This window comes from Loxodonta africana, chromosome 4 (genome assembly GCF_030014295.1).
Source record: "Loxodonta africana isolate mLoxAfr1 chromosome 4, mLoxAfr1.hap2, whole genome shotgun sequence".
Classification (NCBI taxonomy): domain Eukaryota; kingdom Metazoa; phylum Chordata; class Mammalia; order Proboscidea; family Elephantidae; genus Loxodonta; species Loxodonta africana.
The window spans coordinates 43,078,218-43,091,906 of record NC_087345.1 but is presented as its reverse complement, the minus strand read 5'-3'; the positions used below and the strand labels follow the sequence as shown (position 1 = coordinate 43,091,906).

At 36.3% G+C, this 13,689-nt stretch overlaps 1 long non-coding RNA gene across 50 annotated transcripts in view; it reads left to right on the top strand.

Annotated features, from left to right (window-relative positions):
- Window positions 1-13,689, top strand: part of LOC111753149 (uncharacterized) — a 416,755-nt gene that overhangs the window by 190,657 nt on the left and 212,409 nt on the right. For 45 of the 50 annotated variants that reach the window (XR_010321746.1, XR_010321732.1, XR_010321771.1 and 42 more), the window contains one exon: window positions 7,714-7,933. The exons of 3 other annotated variants lie outside the window; for them this stretch is intronic. This is a non-coding gene — a long non-coding RNA (uncharacterized LOC111753149). The remainder of the gene's footprint in view (window positions 1-7,713; window positions 7,934-13,689) is intronic. 2 more of the 50 variants (XR_010321770.1, XR_010321752.1) reach the window with 1 other exon arrangement.

Below are 13,689 nucleotides of genomic sequence, written 5' to 3'. Positions count from 1 at the left end.
TCAAATATTTTATGAATATGGTCATGATGATAATGATGCTAATAACTGTAAATAATAATCCTGTTAGAAATTTGTCTCCCTGGTGATGCAATTGTTCTCATACTATTCTCCTAAATTTTAATTAGAACATGTTTCTTTAAATTGTAGAGAGACAATGATAAGACAATACATATTGAGGCTATCTCCATTTTGTACTCTCTTGGTTCCAACCATTGTGTTATTGGCTATCTTCCCTTAATGTTCCAAACCAGGCTGACTTTCAAAAAGAAAATTTCCCAGCAAGTGCTTGGGTACAAACAGAAATGGGTAACTGGTAAGCCTCCTGTTGTAATTTCCATTGTAATTTTAGTACAACCCTCTGAGAAAAGTTGTACCATATGAAAGAATACAGTGACCCACAGAGAAATTTCAAAAAAATTAGACCACTCTGTTATAGCAAAGCCTTTTCAATCCTATAATCAGTGCCCATTTAAAAAGAACAAGTGCACAATTCAGATTGTCACTCAAGGACTAAAAGACTAGGAGATGATTTTAGATTTGTAGTGTTTCCCGATAAATTATATAATAATAACCTTAAAAATCTGATGCAATTTTTTTTTTTTTTTTACTTTTTTTGGAGAAGAGCATAGTGAATCAAAGAATTCCAGCTGTTGATAAAGTGTAGAAAAAGCTTAGCATATTGAAGAACAGCTACATTTTGGCCCTTTCGTTCAAATATTCTGCACTGACAAAGACATTCTGTGTTATGAAGGAGACGCCCAGGGAAAATAGAAAGAGCCTGAGCTTACGAGTCAGCTCTGGATTTAAATTCCCACTCGTCTGCTTACTGACTTTGTGGCCTTGAACAAAAAATTTAATTTGATTTTTCTTTTTATTTCTTTATCTGTAAGATGAGGAACACTAGTGACTACTTAATATGGTTTATGAGACTAAATGTGATTGGCATATAGTAGCTGCCTAGTTAAAAAGATAGTTTTCCTCTACTTAAAAAGGTAGTTTTCCTCTACTTAGAGGCATAAAAGTCCATATGACCTCACTGTGTGATTTTTTTCTCTTGATGGCTTTCCGTTCTAGAACCTCAGCTAGTGAAACCATCTAAGGATAAAAGAGCTAGATAAAGAACCACTTTGTTTTGTCTGAATTCAAATAGTTGTAACATGACATAGCAAATATGCATTGTATTTTGGTGAATTGATCTTCAAAAAGATAATGGAAAAACACAAACTGATAAAAAGTCTCACAATATATCTACTTAGTTTTCAAGGTGGATGTTGAGTTGTCCATAGGAAATATTCTGATGTTGAGAATTTTGGTGGGAGCCATCCAATTCTTGATAGATTTACAGATAGATACCTAGAAAAAGAACTTAACACAGTGGCACTCAACAGGTTATTCTCCTCCTAGTCTCATACCCCTCCCCTCATCCTTTCAGACTAACTACATTTCACATTCGAGAAAGAGTATTTCTCTTTGCAATCCTCCCTTTCCTTTATTGCATAGCTTATACATGGCAAGGTGTTAGCTTTATCAAGAACAACTTCAAGAAAAACAAATAGGGAATGAAAATGCTATGTTGTACCTTGTATTATGGTCATAGGTTTTTTTTTCCATTTCCTTGTTGGAAGGGAAGTATATCTTATTCAGCTTTTTAAATTCTGTAGCAAATCAGATGACAAGTGGGAGAGCAAAATTTCATCTTATGTGATTTAGGTAGGTTCTTATTTTCATTGTAAGTTAGAGACTGTTAGGTGCTGAGACTGCCTGGTGCTATACCTATAGCATCTATACCTATACCATCTGTCTTAGTCATCTAGTGCTGCTATAACAAAAATACCACAAGCAGATGGCTTTAACAAAGAGAAATATATTTTCTCACAGTCCAGTAGCCAAGAAGTCCAAATTCAGGGCATTAGCTCCAGGGGAAGCCTTCCTCTTTCTGTTGCTTCTGGAGGGAGGTCCTTCTCATCAATCTTCCCCTGGGCTTGAAGCTTCTCTGCACAGGAATTCCAAGTTCAAAGGACACGGTGGCGCTCTGCTCCCAGACTTCTTTCTTGGTGGTATGAGATCTACCCATTCTGCTCACTTCCCTTTCCTTTTATCTCTAGTAAGATAGAAGGTGGTGCAGGTCACATTCCAGGGAGACTCCTTTTACATTGGATCAGGGATGTGACCTTAGTAAGAGTGTTACAATCCCACCCTAATCCTCTTTAACATAAAATTACAATCACAAAATAGAGGACAACCACAGGATACTGGAAATCATGGCCTAATCAAGTCAACGTATTTTTTTGGGGGACACAATTCAATCCATAACACGATCTATATCTAAACCTATATGCATATTATTGTTGTTACATTGTTGGGAGACTGATTTAGGTATAAAATATAACAGAAAAAGCATTAATGTCTAGTCAGGTATCTAAGTGCTTTTCTTGCCTTGTTACTAAATAACAAGTACAACTGATCTTTATCTCTTTGTGTCTGAATTGCCTCGTTGGTACTAGGTCAGTGATTCTCAAATGCTGGTCCTTGAATGTGAACTGACTTTAGAATCACCTTGGGTGTATGTTTAAAATATGCATTCTGGAGCCTTAGCTCAGTCTTCTGAATCTCTGGGCATAGAGTCAGAAATCTATGGTTAACAAGTTCCACAGGTGAATTCGGCACCACTGGAGTCTCTTATACTTTGCAACACTTGGGGTCGCCATTTAAAAAAAAAATTTAAATTAAAAAATTTTTGAGTCTTTTAGTGTCTTTTCTGCTTGCAGATTCTAAGTACTAAGGTGGTTATTTTTCCAACATCCAAGGGCTGGTAGACCTCTTCTAGAAGTGGTTCAGGACAACCTGGGCCATAGGAGGAGGTTAGTAAAACATAATTTTATGTACCAAGTAATTTGATTTCATTGTTTGAGCTGAATTCTCTCTTTGGGTGGCCTCCAACTGTCTCAAATACCAATTCTTCCTCTGTTCTTAAGAGAGATAAATTAGCTTTAAAAATTGTTGCTTGAAGTTTTTTTTTTACATACATATCATGAACACGGACAGTGTATAGAAGCCTTCACAATTGATTGTATCCTTCCTAGTAATGATAAAAAAAAAAAAAAGGCTTTATTTATCATTTGGCCCAATTATATACACATGTGAACAGTTGCTTTTAAATTGTTTTTGGTTGGAAATGGCTCTGTTTAATTACGTAACAGATCCTATCCTATTACTACTGACATGCTAAGGTATTAACTTTTTTTAAGCCTTCAATATGAAAGGAACACATGCTCACTGTAGAATATTTAGAAAGTACAGAAAATTTTAAGGAGATAAGTTGAAATGATTCATAATCCTACTACTCAAAAATAATATCCAGTGTTCGATGCAAAACTTTTTTCTAGTTACAGGCATACACACATACACAAAAAATAACTATCTGGGAAATTTTCCAAATATATTACTTTAACCCTTCTTCCTTCAGTTAACATTTTTATTTCCTCACGCTATTCAATGTTCTTCAGAAACAAATATTATTTTAATGGTTGTATACTATTTCCACAATATGAATAGACCAGGATATGGAGGATCATTTTAATTTTTATTTGTAGATTGTTTCTAATTTATTGCTGTTTATAAGCAAGCTAAAATGAACATTTTTAGAAATTTTTTTTTGTTTGAATTTCTCACTATTTTCTTGGCATAGCCACCTAGACAAGAGTTACTAACTCTAATGGTCTGAAATTGTAAAGGTTCTAGATATGTAGCAAAATTTATTTTTCAGAGAGATTAAAAAATCAACGCCAAAACTGTATGGGGCCAGGATTGTTCATTTCTCATAATACTCTTCTTTAATAGTGGTCTTATCATTTTAAAATGTATTTGCTAATTGAAATTCTTGTTTTTAACTTGCTTTTCTTTAAATATTAGTAAGGTTAAATATTTTCCTTAGGTTCTTTAGTCAATTATATTTCTTCTACTGTAAATTGTTTTATCATTCTTTTCCCATCTTTTTTATTCAAATGTTAATGTTTTTACTTATTGATTTTAAGTGCTTCCTCTATATTAATTTTATTGACCTTTAATGTTATATTGTTGGCAAATATTTTCTGGTTTGTTCTTAGATTTTTAATTGTGACTGCCTGGTCCTCAACAATGCCTGAGCCCATTGTTGTAGGCCACTGTGTCAGTCCATCCCATTGAGGGTCTTCCTTCTTTTCTGCTGACCCTCTACTTTACCAAATATGATGTCCTTCTCCAGGGACTGGTCTCTTCTGATAACTTGTCCAAAGTACCTGAGACAAAGTCTCGCTGTTCTGACTGTACTTCTTTCAAGACAGGTTTTTTTGTTCTTCTGAAAGTCTGTAGTAAATTCAATGTTCTTCACCAATACCATAATTCAAAGGTTTCAAATTCTTCTTCGAGCTTCCTTATTCATTGTTCAGCTTTCACATGCGTATGAGGCAATTGAAAACACCATCACGTGCACCTTAGTCCCCAAAGTGACGCCTTTGCTTTTTAACCCTTAAAAGAGGTCTTTTGCAGCAGATTTGCCCAATGCAGTGTGTTGTTGGATTTCTTGACTGCTGCTTCAATGGGTGTTAATTGTGAATTCAAGTAAAATGAAATCCTTGACAGCTTCAGTCTTTTCTCTGTTTATCATGATGTTGCTTACTGGTCCTGTTGTGAGGATTTTTGTTTTCTTTATGTTGAGTTGCGATCCATACTGAAGAAAATATAATGTGACTATCCTATAAATAAAGACTTATCCATGATGAACAGAGGTAGACAGTGTGGATAGTGCAGATCTTTTTTGTATTTTAAATATGTTCGTTTGATTCACATCTTGGCTATTTACAAACATATGCCTTATAGAGCTAGATGAGTCTTCATGGATTGTCTCTTATCTTCTCCTCCCCCCATTTGTCTGGTGAGAAGATCAAGGGCATAGTAAGGGGATGTCATATCTTTACATGTCAAGTATTCTTTTGTGTTCCACTTTGCAACATTATGAAAATTTTACACCAACATTTAAAAAGAGACATTATGTCATTCCTCCAATCATGAACCTAATAAAAATTCTGATTCATGGGTTCCACCATGAACCTATTGAATCAGAATCTCTGGAGCTAGAACCTGAAATTGGCATTTTAACAAGTATCTCTGGTGAATTTTAAGCATGTAGTTTAAGAACTATTGATGCTAGAGGTTCAGATGATCAGTGGTGAGTTTTTCGCTCTGATGGCATCTTCAACTTTTTTCCCCTCAGTGCTCAGGTACTCAAGTTGCAGAACATTAGATTCTACTCTTTATATTTGGTTTATAAAATTTCTTAAGTATGTGCTGTGAATCTCTAACTAGATTTAAACTTATTCAAGGCAGGAGGTGTAATACCACCCCCCTTTTTAAAAAAAAATTCCATCAGACATTTTGCATAATGCTGTAAAAGTTATTGACTCACAAATATTCAAAGTGTCAAGGGAATTGAGGCATCCTAATATTTTAAAAATACATGACTGCTTCATATTAGGAAACAGAGGCAGAGAGCTTTAAACATACAAAATTTAAAAGTTTGCAAGGTTTCATTGTTTCTGAGTCATTGTTTTTTTTTTTTTTTTGGGCTTCTGAATGGTGAACCTTGACCAATATTACTCCAATGATATTTTAAAAAAGTATTTTTATAAGAAATTTTGGTGGTACCCTTTTGTAGCCAGCGCAAGAGACATTAAATAATAAATTATTTTATTTAATTCGACAAAAATTTATCAAGAAGAGTACCTAATCAAATCATAAGGATGCAATTTTTTTTTTTTTTTAATTTAATCTACAGAGTACCTGCTCTGTGCTTTGAACTATGGATCTAGTGCAGCAGGATGGAGCACAATCCTTGTCCTTAAAAAACTTATTATACTTTATTTGCACTTAATTTTTGGTATTGCTTTATATATGTTTCCATATAATTTTATTCTCTATAATTATATCTAACTTAATTATATTTCTGAAACATTTGCGTTGCTCTTGCCTGCTTTAATAATACTATTGCTGATTTAAAGTTTTATATAATTTATGATCTTTTCAAAGCATGTTTACATACATTGTCTTAAAAGAGCTGCAAGATAAATATTATAAAATGAAGTTTTTTGGTATATCAGTAATAACCACTTAGAAATAGAAATTACAAAACATATTCCCTTCACTATAGTGACAAAAGCTATGAAATTCTTAGGAATAAAGTCATAAAAAATATACAGGACCTATATAAAAATAAAGTCTTATTTAAAGACACAAAATAATATCTGAACAAATGGAAAGATATGCCACATTTCCAGATGAGAAGAGTTAAAATTTTAAAAACATCCATTCCCTCAAAATTAATATGTAAATTTACTACAATGACAATTAAAATCCGAGAGTGTACTTTTGGGGAAAGGGAAGATTTGACAAGATGGTTTAAATATTAATATTGCAAAATACATATTTAGAATAAACATCAAAATTAAGAAAACAAGAATAGTGAAGGGGATTAAACATAATAGATAATAAAACATAGTATAAAGCTACCATAATCCAAAAGGGAAGGCACTAGCATAGATATTAACAAATTGATCAGCTTGCAGAAAAAGGACACATTGTATTTAAATAAATGGGAAAAAGATAGTGTTGTTCATAAATGCTGCTAGTAAAACTGGTTTTCCATGAGGAAGGAAAAAAATTAGGCCCTTGTCTTTCACCATATAAATTCCAGATTGATTAAATAATTACATGTGAAAATGGAACAAGAAAATATAAGAGGAAACATATAAAAATCAATAGTCGAAACAATATTTGCAACACAAATGACAGTTAAAGTGCTTTTATCTATAACAAAACATGAGCTTTTGCAAACTGGTGAGAATAAGACAAACATCTCAAAGGAAAGTGGACATAGAATTTAAATAGATAATTCACAGAAGAACGAACTCGGATGGTCGATATAAATAAACAGATGTTCTTTTTTTTTTTTTTAACTAGTCAGGGAAATGCAAATTAAACGTGAAATAAGTCTTTTACACATCAGTTTGAAAATCTTAAAGGGAGAACACATCTACTACAGGTGGAAATTTGGGGAACAGGATATTCTCATACATGGTTAGTGGAATATACTTTTCCTATTTGGGGAGAAGCAATCTGGTGATACTTTTTTAAAATAAAAGATATGTATACGGTTTGACTCAACAGTTACATTTTTGTGATTTTTTTTTTTTTATGCCATAGAAGTAAAAGCCACCAGTACATAAAGGTGTTTATTGGCGCTCTGTTTGTAGTGGCACAAGAATGAAACACCAAGTGAATAACCATTACTAGAAAAATGGGTGAATTTCTCTATTATGTTAACTCTCGTTTACCCATAACACAAGATTCTGAATTAGACCTATACCACGTAACCTGGAAGGATTTACATCATGTGTTGTTAAGTGAAAAGAGCCCTGGTCGCACAACAGTTAAATGCTCGTCTACTGTGATGGTTAAGACTGTGTCAACTTGGCTGGGTCATGATTCTCAGTTGTTTGGCAGTCGTATGACGTTGTGATCATTTCCATGATGAGCTCTGATGTAATGTGATCACCTCCATGATGGGATCTAATGTGAATAACCAATCAGCTGAAAGGGATTTTCCTTAGGTCTGTTGCCTGCATCCAAGTGGACATTCTGGCAAGGCTCATGGGCTTTTGGTTGCTCTGAATTCTGTAGCTGGCTCCTGTTTGTCTGGCCTCCGGTTCTTGGGACTTGAGCTAGAAGGTTACCTGCGATCTCGCCTGCCAATTTTGGGATTCACTGATGTTTGAAGCCTGTGAGCAAGGGAGCTGCTTTCTAACCTGCCGATCTTCGGTTCACCAGCTCCTGCGGCTACGTGAATCAGAAGCCTCTCTCCTGACCCATGGACTTGGGATGTTCCAGCCTCTACAACAATGTGAGCTGTTTCCTTGGTATAGATCTCTCTGCAGTGGGTTATATGTATATTTATATGCTTCACTGGTTTTGCTTCTCTAGAGAGCCCGGGCCTAAAACAGCAGTTAACCAAAAGGTCACAGGTTTGAACCTAGTAGGAACTCTGCTGGATGAAAGACCTGGCAATCTGCTCCTGTAAGGATTGTTTTTGTTGATGTTATATGCTTTCGAGTTGGTTCCAACTCATAGCAGCTCTATGCATAACAGAACAAAACAGTGCCCAGTCCTGCACCATTCTCATGATAGTTGTTAGGCTTGAGCCCATTGTTGCAACCACTGTGTCAATCTGTCTCGTTGAAGGTCTTCCTCTTTTTCACAGACACTCTCCTCTACCAAACATGATGTCCATCTCCAGAGACTGGTCCCTTCTGATAACATGTCCAAAGTATGGTGAGATGAAGTCTCACCATCCTTACTTCTAATGAGCATCCTGGCTGTACATTTTCCAAGATAGATTTGTTCATTCTTTTGGCAGTCCATGGAACATTCAATATTCTTTGCCAACACCATAATTCAAAGGCATCAATTCTTCTTTGGTCTTCCTTATCCATTGTCCAGATTTCAAATGCATATGAGGTGACTAAAAACACCATGGCTTGGGTCAGGTGCACCTTAGTCCTTACAGTGATGTCTTTGCTTTTTTTTTTTTTGACATCTTTGCTTTTTAACACTTTAAAGAGGCCTTTTGCAGCAGATTTGTCCAATGCAATGGTCCTTTGATTCTTGACTGCTGCTTCTATGGGTATTGATTATGGATACAAGTAAAATGAAATCCTATACAACTTAAATATTATCTCTCTCTATCCTGATGTTGCTTACTGGTCCAGTCATGAAGATTTTTGTTTTCTTTGTGATGAGGTGCAATCCATACTGAAGACTGGTCTTTGGTCTCCATCAGTCAGTGCTTCAAGTTCTCTTCACTTTCGGCAAGTAAGGTTGTATCATGTGTGTGTCACACATTGTTAATGAGTTTTCCTCCAATCCTGATGCTCCATTCTTTTTCATATAGCCCAGGTTCTCTGAGTATTTGCTCAGCATACAGATTGGATAAGTATGTTGAAAGGAAACAACCTTGACACACAGCTTTCCTGACTTTAAACCACACAGTATCCCCTTGTTCTGTTTGAATGACTGCCTCTTGGTGTAAGTACTGTTTCCTTATAAGTACAATTAAGTGTTCTGGAATACCAATTCTTTGCAATGGTATCCATAATTTGTTATGAACCACACAGTTGAATGTCTGCATAGTCAGTAAAACACAGGTAAACATCTTTCTAGTATTCTCTGCTTTCAGACAGGACCCATCTGACATCAGCAATGATATCCCTGGCTCCATGTCCTCTTCTGAATCTAGCTTGAATTTCTGGCAGTTTCCTGTCAATATACTGTTGCAACTGTCTTTGAATGATCTTCAGCAAAATTTTACCTAAGTGTGATATTGATATTGTTTGATAATTTCCACATTCTGTTGGATCACCTTTCTTTGGAATGGGTACAAATATGGATCTCTTCCAGTCAGTTGGCCAAGTACCTGTCTTCCAAATTTCTTGGCATAGATGAATGAGCGCTTCCAGTGCTGCATCTGTTTGTTGAAGTATCTCAATTGGTATTTTCTCAATTCCTGAAGCCTTATTTTTCACCAATGCCTTCAGTGAAGCTTAGACCTCTTCCTTCAGTACCATCAGTTTTTGATCATATGCTGCCTCCTGAAATAGATGAATGTTGACCAATTCTTTTTGGTACAGTGACTCTGTACATTCCTTCCATCTTCTTTTGATGCTTCCTGAGTCGTTTAATATTTTCTCTGTAGAATCCTTCAGTGTTGCCACTCGAGGCTTGATTTTTTTCTTCAGTTCTTTCATCATTCCTCAACTTGTCTGATCCTTGGTCATTGGTGTTCAATGCATCACATCTATGCTTGAAATGGTCTCTAAATTCATGTTGGGTTTACTCAAGGTTGTACTTTGGCTCTCAAGGATTTGTTCTAATCTTCTTCAACTTCAACTTGGACTTCCACATGAGCAATTGATGGTCTGTTCTGCAGTCAGCCTCTGGTCTTGTTCTGACTCATGATATTGAGCTTTTCCACCATCTCTTTCCACAGATGTAGTCGATTTAATTCCTGCATATTCCATCTGATGAGGTCCATGTATATAGTTGCCACTGACGTTGGTAAAAAAAGGTATTTGCAGTGAAGAAGTTGTTCATCTTGCAAAATTGTATCATGCGATCTCTGATTCGTTTCTATCACCAAGCCATATTTTCCAACTACCAATCCTTCTTTGATTCCAACTTTTGCATTCCAATCACCAGTAATTATCAATGCATCTTGATTGCACGTTTGATCAATTTCAGACTGCAGAAGATGGTAAACATCTTCAATTTTTTCCTCTTTGGCATTGGTGATTGGTGTGTAAATTTGTACTAACTGGTCTTCCTTGTAGGTGTACGGATATTATCCTATCACTGACAGCATTGTACTTCAGGCTAGGTCTTGAAATATTCTTTTTGATGATGAGTGTGACATCATTCTTCTTTAATATGTCATTCCTGACATGATAGACCATATGATTGTCTGATTCAAAATGACCTATACCAGTCCATTTCAGCTCATTATACCTAGGATATCAATGTTTATGCATTCCATTTCATTTTTTAACTATTTCCAGTTTTCCTGGATTCATACTTTGTACATTCCTCATTCCTATTATTAATGGGTGTTTGCAGCTGTTTCTTCTCATTTTGAGTTGTGCCGCATCAACAAAAGTAGGTTCAGAAAGCTTGACTCCCTCCATGCCATTAAGGTTGAACCTACTATGAGGAGGCAGCTGTTCTCCAGTCCTCTTTTGGGTGCCTTCCACCTGATGGGCTCATCTTCCAAAACTGTATCAGACAATATTCCACTGCTATTCATAAAGTTTTCGCTGGCTAATTCTTTTCAGAAGTGACTGCCAGGTCCTTTTCCCTAGTCCGTCTTAGTCTGGAAGCTCAGCTGACCACCATGGGTGACCCTGCTTGTATTTTAATACTGGTGGAATAGCTTCCAGCATCACAGCAACACGCAAGCCCACACAGTGTGACAAACTGACAGACATATAGGAAACCCTGTGGGGCAGTTCTTCTCTGTCGTATAATGTTGCTACGAGTCTAAATCGACTTTACAGCACACAACAACATTATTAAGTGAGAAAAGCAAGATGCAATTCTTTCACATATATGCCATTTTGCTGATACAAACAAACAAACAATGGTCTGTCCTCCCCTGTATGTGTACAATATACTCATTTGAGCTTGGAGAAATTAAAACCTAGGTATTTAATCTTTGCTATCTGGATGGAAGGTAGAATAGGGGAGAAGGAAAGAAGAAGAAAAGAAGGTAAGGGGGAGAGGGACAGAAAGATGCGAAACATAAAGACTCAACTTCATAAACGGAATACAATGTCTTTATAGAAGAAAGTGTCATCATCCTGGCACAAACAGGGTGAAATAAACCCAGAGTGGAGCACACAGAAGAGAATTGAGAAATCTTCCAGAACTATCAATTTAACCATGCTGGTTAAGAGTTCAAAGTACTCCTCTTGGCAAATGGAATTGGAGACTGGTTTCAGAACGCACACTATGATCTTTACTTTTCGTTTTATATATTTGAATGATGATAAATGTTTTGGAGTTCTCAAAGAATTAATTTTAAAATGTGATGATTCCTTAGGTTACCTTTCGACTCGAAGTATGCTTTTCTCTGATAAAATTAAATAAGCGATAAAATATTTCTCTTTCACTGTTTTAATATTTTTATCATGGCACATCATATTTTAATTTATGGATTTCTTGGTGTTCTGCAGGAATAAGAGTTAATATAATTTACTTCTTTTTCATTTTGTGCCTTGTATATAGCAGGGATTCAATAAATGATTTGTTAAACAGGATTAAATTCCATTTTTTTTCAAGAGTTCCTTCCAGCTAAATCAACTATGGTTGATAAACAAGAATTCCTAACCCCAGTGTACCTGACTTCACTCCCTCCTATTACTCCTGATGCAGGAGATAGGTTTTTTATTTAAGTGTCAAAGGCTCTGTCAAGTGCACAATGTCAGTCACAATGAACACCAATTTCACCTTCACGCAAGTGAAGCGGCCAGTAACAGGTGATTAAACCTACCATGGCATTACCTTGCTGATTGGAGGCAAAGACCAGGTTCCTCCGGTTTCTAAGGCAGCTGATTAAAGAATTTAAGAACTGAGGCCTCCTTTAGGCTGATGCCCTTGGAAAGGTAGAATTTCTTTTCCAGGAGGCTGTACTGGGAGACAAGGCTTATTTGTTTTAATGTTTTCCATTTCTCCGAATTTCACAACACAAGGTGCTCAGATACCTTCTGGTAGAATGTACTGGAAAATGTTACCAATATAAATATGTAGAGCTCGGTTTAGCCAATCCAAAAACACTTGGTGGGATTACCGGTAAATAGGAGGCAATTCAATGAAGACTCTGTTTTCCTTTTAGCCTCATTTTTATTTACTTCTTTGAAGCACAAGCTATAAATGGTAATATTGATGAAGTTGCGCCAGGTCCTTGTGAAGGACTCTCCTCAGTGAAGGACTCTCCTTTACTGGATGGGTCCAATACAGAAGGCTTTTCATGGGTTATGCTGTTCAGCCTTGACACCCACAATGATGAACTGCCATTGAGATAAATTCAGCAGTTCTCTGGAATGAGCTTTTTTGGGCTGCAAAAGGTTCTCTAGGGAAAGTCAAGTTTTCTTCCAATGGGAGAAAAGGAGAAGTTTTCTTTTTAATCAGGAGGCAGTAGCTAGTCTGAAATCTAACTAGCAAATTGTTCACATACTCCCCCAATGCTACCAGCCTCTATAGGCTTGCTTTCTCTTTATGGATTAATTATACAAATCTCTGAAACAAAGCGATAGTTTTCATTAACTCTCAGGAAGTACCACATAAAAGTTACTATCTTTGTTCTTTTTTCTTGCAAAAGGAATATTAAATCTTAGCTATCGGATGTGAAAGACAGTGCTTGCTGCTCTATGATGCAAGAATAATGTTGATTGCATTTCCATACATTTCCAGGGCAATGACGTTTGTTATTATGACTCTCAAGGTCCTGAGGTAACTGCAAAATTGGAGTGAATTCGCACATCTTATGTAATGATTCCAGCGTGCAAGGCTTGCACTAGAATGGAAGTGCTGAGGCCTTAACTGTTTGGCTCATTATTATGTTCCTGTGCCTTGCACAGTACCTGGCATATTGAAGGCCCCCCAAAACTGTTTTTTGAATGGATGAATGAATAAATGAAGGGATGTGGGTATCCTGCATTGGGAGCTGGGTATGGTGAGCTTAAGAGCAACCGATATACCAACTGGAAGTGTGTTGACTGGGAATTGACCTACACCCAGCAGAAATTGGGGGAACAAACCCAGCTGAAAGCTCTAGGAGGAAGTTCATTTCAGCAGGAAGAGCATACCATTTACTTGTGTGCATCTATCAAAACATGGTTAAGAGCTCAGCTGCTAACCAAAAGGTTGGCAGTTCAAATCTACCAGCTGCTCCCTGGAAACCATATGGGGCAGTTCTACTCTGTCCTGTAGGGTTGCTATGAGTTGGAACTAACTCGACAGCACCTAACTACAACAACATCAAAAAGTGGTAGTGGTGATAATAAGTTCCTAAATACTTTACATACATTGTGACTAATCCGCATAAGATCT